Source organism: Synchiropus splendidus, chromosome 9 (genome assembly GCF_027744825.2).
Source record: "Synchiropus splendidus isolate RoL2022-P1 chromosome 9, RoL_Sspl_1.0, whole genome shotgun sequence".
In the NCBI taxonomy this organism is placed as follows: Eukaryota; Metazoa; Chordata; class Actinopteri; order Syngnathiformes; family Callionymidae; genus Synchiropus; species Synchiropus splendidus.
Genome location: NC_071342.1, coordinates 16,028,246 through 16,034,245, shown reverse-complemented (window position 1 = coordinate 16,034,245; position 6,000 = coordinate 16,028,246).

Here is a 6,000-nt window from a genome sequence, read left to right as displayed (position 1 = left end):
TCTTGCGCGTATATACTGGTAGTTACGGTAAAGCTGTCTCCAGCAGCGTCCTGCTGGAAAACTTCCAAATAAAAGCACTTAGATGGATTTTACTAAGTACTGCTCTTCCATAAGACACTGATATTTGATATTTACTTGATATTTCAGAGCCACCAAATGAAGAACTGGAGGTACATTCAATATTTTTTTCCTTATTTGTGACTATACAAAAGTAAATGCAAGCATTTTAATCAATGAATGTTTTAGAATACTTGCTCTTTTTTGGTAATATTTGAATTATGTTTTGACCTTAAAATATACAATACCTGGTGTCATTGGTTTTTGAAGTCTAACCCCACACTGACTATTAATATTCTGTTGAATATTTATATTTAACATGAAAATGACTATAAGAAAATTGTTTGTCAAATCACCATATTATTTTGTAATGATTTTTTTGATGATCATATGACACTCTTATGCAGTTCATTGCATTCGAATGCGTTTGTGTGCATTGATAAACCGACAGCCTTCATCTTGACTTCCACTTAACATCATTTGATATAACAATTTTACCTTTTTTCAGTTACTAGAAGGAAGAAACCACTTTGCCAGCCACTTCAAAAAGATTATTGCAAACGCTCCTAGATAGTAGCAGTAGTACTCAGTATATATTTATCCGTTTTAACGCATGAAACATTCATCATGGAAAATGTGTTAAATGTATTTGATTGTATTACTTAGGTGACCGTGGACGCCATGAAGACTGAATTGTTTTCACAGTCAAAACTTTAAATGTGGTTTTTCAGAACATCACGCAGGACAACAAGATGCAAGGCATCATGGAGAAAACCAGTACATATTTGTTTGAAATAAAAAAAAAAATCAAACGACTGGATGATCTCCTCATCCAATATCAGACAGCACATACAGGCCAGCTGAGGGAATATGAGCACAGCAACAAAGTTATTCAAAGAAAGGTTCATTGCTTATTGAATAAAAAGAAAATTATTTGAAAGCTTAGTATTTCTTGTTTTTGTATTTAGAAGGCTCCTGTGACCAGCATAATACTAGAAGAAACTCGTCAATGATTTGTCTGTCTGTGTTTTCTAGAGATTCCGAGTGACTGCTGAGAAATGGAATAAGAAAAAGAGTAGGACACATGTAAGCCAGCGCACCAAGCCTTTCCGCTTCAAGGACACTCCACTGAGGTGCATATTGCATGTATTCAAAAGTCACTTTGAAAGAAACCACAAGACAGTTCTTAAAATGCAACAATGTCAATGCGAAGGCATTGTGTCCTTTGTAAATGTGCCTAATAGCCATTGGAAATTGCGAGTAAGTAGTCATGGATATCGACCATCCAATATTTCTGTCAAAGACTGTTTTTGTAATTGTTTACATTGATCTGCAGTACATCAGTGCTGTCCATGGACGCATTTACTTGGATACCACGAGGGACGCGGTGGAACGCCTTCTCCAAATCCACAAAGCACACGTGGACTGGTTGGGCGAACCCTCGAGCACCTGATGGAGGGTATAGGGCTGGTCCAGCGTTCCACAACCGGGCCGAAAACTACACTGTTCCTCTTGAATCTGAGGTTCAACTATTGGTCGAGGTCTCCTCTCTAATACCCTGGAATAGACCTTTCCAGGGAGTGTGATCTCCCTGTAGTTGGAACACACCGTTCGGTCCCCCTTCTTAAACAGCAGGACCACCACCCCGGTCTGCCAATTCAGAGGCACTGTCCCCGACTGCCACGCTATGTTGCAGAGGCGTGTCAGCTACAGCCCTACAACATCTAGGGATTTCAGATACTTCAAGGCCGACCAATAGTCCTCCTCCATGGCCTCTCCGAACTCCACCCAGAGTTTTTGTCTTCACAACTGCACGGGAAGCGGCACGCTTGGCCTGCCAGTACACGTCAGCCGCCTCAGGAGTCCCACAGGCCAACAAGACCCGGTAGGACTCATTCTTCAGCCTGACAGCATCCCTTACTTTTGGTGTCCACCACCGGGTTCAGGGATTGCCGCCACGGCAGGCACCGGAGACCTTGCGACCGCAACTACGCACAGCCACACTGACAATGGGAGAAGAGGACATGGACGACTCAGACTCCACGTCGCCTGCCTCCCGCTGGATCTGGCAGAAACTCTCCCGGAGATAGGAGTTAAAGACTCCACTGACAGAGGGTTCCGCCTTGCGTTCCCAGCAAACCCTCACAATACGTTTGGGCCTGCCTGGTCTGACCGGCTTCCTCCCCTACCAGCGGATCACACTCACCACTAGGTGGTGATAGGTTGACAGCTCTGCCCCTCTCTTCACCTGAGTGTCCGAGACGTGCGGCCGAAGGTCAGATGACACGATCACAAAGTCAATCACAGACCTCCGCCCCTTAGAGTCCTGGTGCCATGTGCACTTATGGACACCCTTGTGTTTAAACATGGTGTTCATTATGGACAAACTCTAGGTGGCACAGAAATCCAGTAGTTGAACACCGCTCAGGTTCAGATCGGATAGGCCGTTCTTCCTGACTACTCCTCTTTGCACCCGACCCCTATGACTCCCTCTGCGGGTGGTGGGTCCGCAGGAGGGACGTCCCATATCGTCTTTTCGGGCTAGTCGGGCGACATCACAGTCCTTGTTGGTATTATTTTCATAAGGGCTTCTGAACTGCTCTTAGTCTGACCCGTCACCTAGGACCTGTTTGCAATGGGAGACCCTACCAGGGGCATAACGCCCCCGACAACATAGCTCCTAGGATCATTCAAGGTACACGAACTCCCCCACCACGATAAGGTTGCAGTTCCAGGGGGAGTCAGGTGAATTCATTACGGAGAATGCCATTAATCTAGGTCTGACACTCGTTTTGTGATGTAACCAGTCACATTTTAATATCTCCCAATACAGGCCACGACATCCAAGACGTACAAGGCGATGCCTGAGTCTGTCTGTCTGGCACGCCTCATGAAGTATGCCAGCACAGGGACATGGCCTGAGGGAAACAGACCAGCACCAGGCCAGAAAAAGTGGTACGAACTGTATCAAAGGCTATGTCTGTCTGTTTATTAATCATTACGACAAATGCAAGATCTCTGTAACCATACACACATCACACCATAACTGAAGTCACAGTAGTGAAGTCACAACCTCAACACCTTCCAGTGCTGGTTCGAGAGGGACAACTTCAGTCCCCCCCAGACCACTGTACTTCACCACCATCACACCACTGGCTGCCCACCCCCCACTCCATCCCACCTGCCCCACTCATAGTGCACAAAGAGGAGGTGTGCTGGCTGTTCTCTTAGAAGATCAGGTGATGACCCTGGGTGGATGACGAAGACATCAATTGAGATGGGAGCCAAGGGCAAACCCAATCATTGGTTTCAACAAAGGCTACGCGTTGCTATTTTCTATTTTGTGATAAAAAAAAAAGACAAACATTTATATATGCTGTTGATTCCCAGAATGTGTCTGGATACGAGCATGTGGACAGACTTGCCGAGTACCTGGTCGGGCTCCGGGAACAGAGTTCTCTATGTCTCAGTAATCTGCAGGTGAGCCAAATAATAGTTTGGGAGAGCCTGGACGCTCGAGACAAAGAGCGGGTGAATTATGCAGCACTGCACCAGCAGAACATTTGGAGTAGCCCCTTTAGGACCCCAAAGAGGCCCTCAAAACTCCATGTGTCGAGAGCATGCATGTTCGGTGCAAGTCCATTTGCACCTAACAACTGCGAGTCCATTTTTCTAAGACTTTGTGTTCTCTACAAAAGCCCTAAAAAGAAAGGCAAGGAACAGTTTAAAGGTGGTCCTTAATTTTAAGGGACTACCACAACGTCAGGGAGCTTGTCATCAGCAATGCCCAGGTGATGGAGGGAACTGAGATGCAGCTTGTGGAAGTAAATCAGAACACCCTCATACAGTGGCACAACAGCAGGCAGAAGAGACAGGAGCTCTCTGTATTGCTGCAAGGCACTGCCTTACCTCCTGTGATCCTGGTGTCAGAGGAGCCTCTTCAGGAGGTAAGATCACTCCCTGCTGAACCTGGCCTTGCACAGCAGGAACACCAGTACTGGCTATCAGAAAACACTGCCGGCCTGGCAAGGCAGAGGCAGACAAATCAGCCAATCCTGCCAAAAGGTACAGTGGAGAGGCAGTTTTTCCTGTGCCTAGCAGCCCCAGCAGCAACTCTGCCTCCACCTGAGCACCTGCTGCCCAGCATGTTGTCTCACAAGCAGTGCAACCTATCCTTTTTCAGATTTCAATGTGGCCAGTTCCATACAGCAGACACTGGTCAGTCAGTTTTGTGGGAGGGTGTACTGCCCACATTTTGAGGCACTCACGAAACAGTGGTTAGAAGGGATGAGGAAGAAATTTCTCAAATGAAGATATTCAGAATATTTGTACATAGTTACCTCGTGTTGTACGTACACATTGTTTGACTTAGATTTTTCAGTTGTCTTGCAGCACGACTGGCCATCAGCAGAAGAAACCAAACAGCTCTTTCCAGAGCTACTTGTACGTACATGCTGAAAATATTATGTTTATGTGTGTCTATGAAAATGAATACAATTTTGTGTACACTAAAAACTGTCTAGATTATTCAGGTATCTTGCAGCTGAACTGCCTGAGGCAATACAACACTACTTCTACCCTGGTAGTGTGGGCACAGAGAAATTGAGCCCCAAACATTTCTAACAATTCTAACTGCAATACAATACAGGAGCACTTCTGAGAGTGAGGCAAGTGAAATGTTCAACATGTGGTCAGTTTATGATTATGGACAGTTTGTACACGTGTATCTTTTAAATGATCTTTTCATCTTACAACACTGATTCATTTAGTGTGAAGTGTGTTATGGTGGCTCAGGGGACCAGAACCAAATGCTAAGATTGTTGACGGTGGACAGAAGACTCAAAAAAAGACTGACTGAGATTCAATAGAAATACACAAAAAAACAAACATTAAATAAGGCCGTGTTCTCCAACACAAAGGGATGGGACCAAAGAACAAAAAGCGCACACACACATATTCAAGGAAGAAAACAAAAGGTGAAAAGCAAAAACACACGCAGCAAACAGCGAAAAGAGCAGTGAACAAAACAAGGAATGAACTATGAAGGCGGCTGATAAAGACACACAATCCAAATATATTGATCACACTTGAAATTGCACAAGAGGAAGAACTTCACTGGTGCACGCAAAGTGACCATCTGTCAAAACAGTCTGGAACCAAGGTGTTGAAATCAACAAGGCTTGATTGTGGAATTGGTCCCAGCTGTGCTGTGAAGCTGGAGGAGGGGCGGCACGGAAAACAGCGCGTTATGCGCTGGAATGTCACCAAACATCTTTGCTTTTACTGGTCTGAAGCTAGTATGTGACATGGCTAAGTAGGCAGATCCAAACGCAGTGGTTGCTGGCCGACAGATGACTCGGAGGACGAGGTTAAATTAACAATTTAATGACAGACGAACAAGATATATTACACAGACGAACTGAAGAGAACAAAAGGCGCCGGAACCCAAAAAGTGGACCGGGAACTACACGTAGGGACTGGGAAAAAATCTGAAACGAAAGAGAGGCGAATTAGAATCGAGCCTATTAAAGAGGAGAACACAAAAACGCTCTGAGATCAACTCACGAGACTGACTAAACAAAAAGCGCTCGGTGGTGGCCAAAACACACACTCACGAGGATATAACGATCTCTACGATAAATGAGAAATGAGCTTAGCAGAAAACGCTCACACGCGGGTAGACCTAGCGGAGGAGAGAGAGAGGAGTAAACAGAAAGCGGAGCTAGGAAGAACGCGGAACAAAGGAAGCGGCTGAGACGGAACTCGAGCGCGCACAGGAATTTAGAAGGTTCAGAAAGCTAACGAGAGAATTGAGTCTTGAGAGAATTTACCATTGGTACGAGACGAAACGAAACCACCTGGTAACTCGAGCTGGCGTTGACGGGAAGATATCCATGAGAGCGCTGATGAGACGATGAGCGCCAGCTGAGTTGCCAGTGAAGC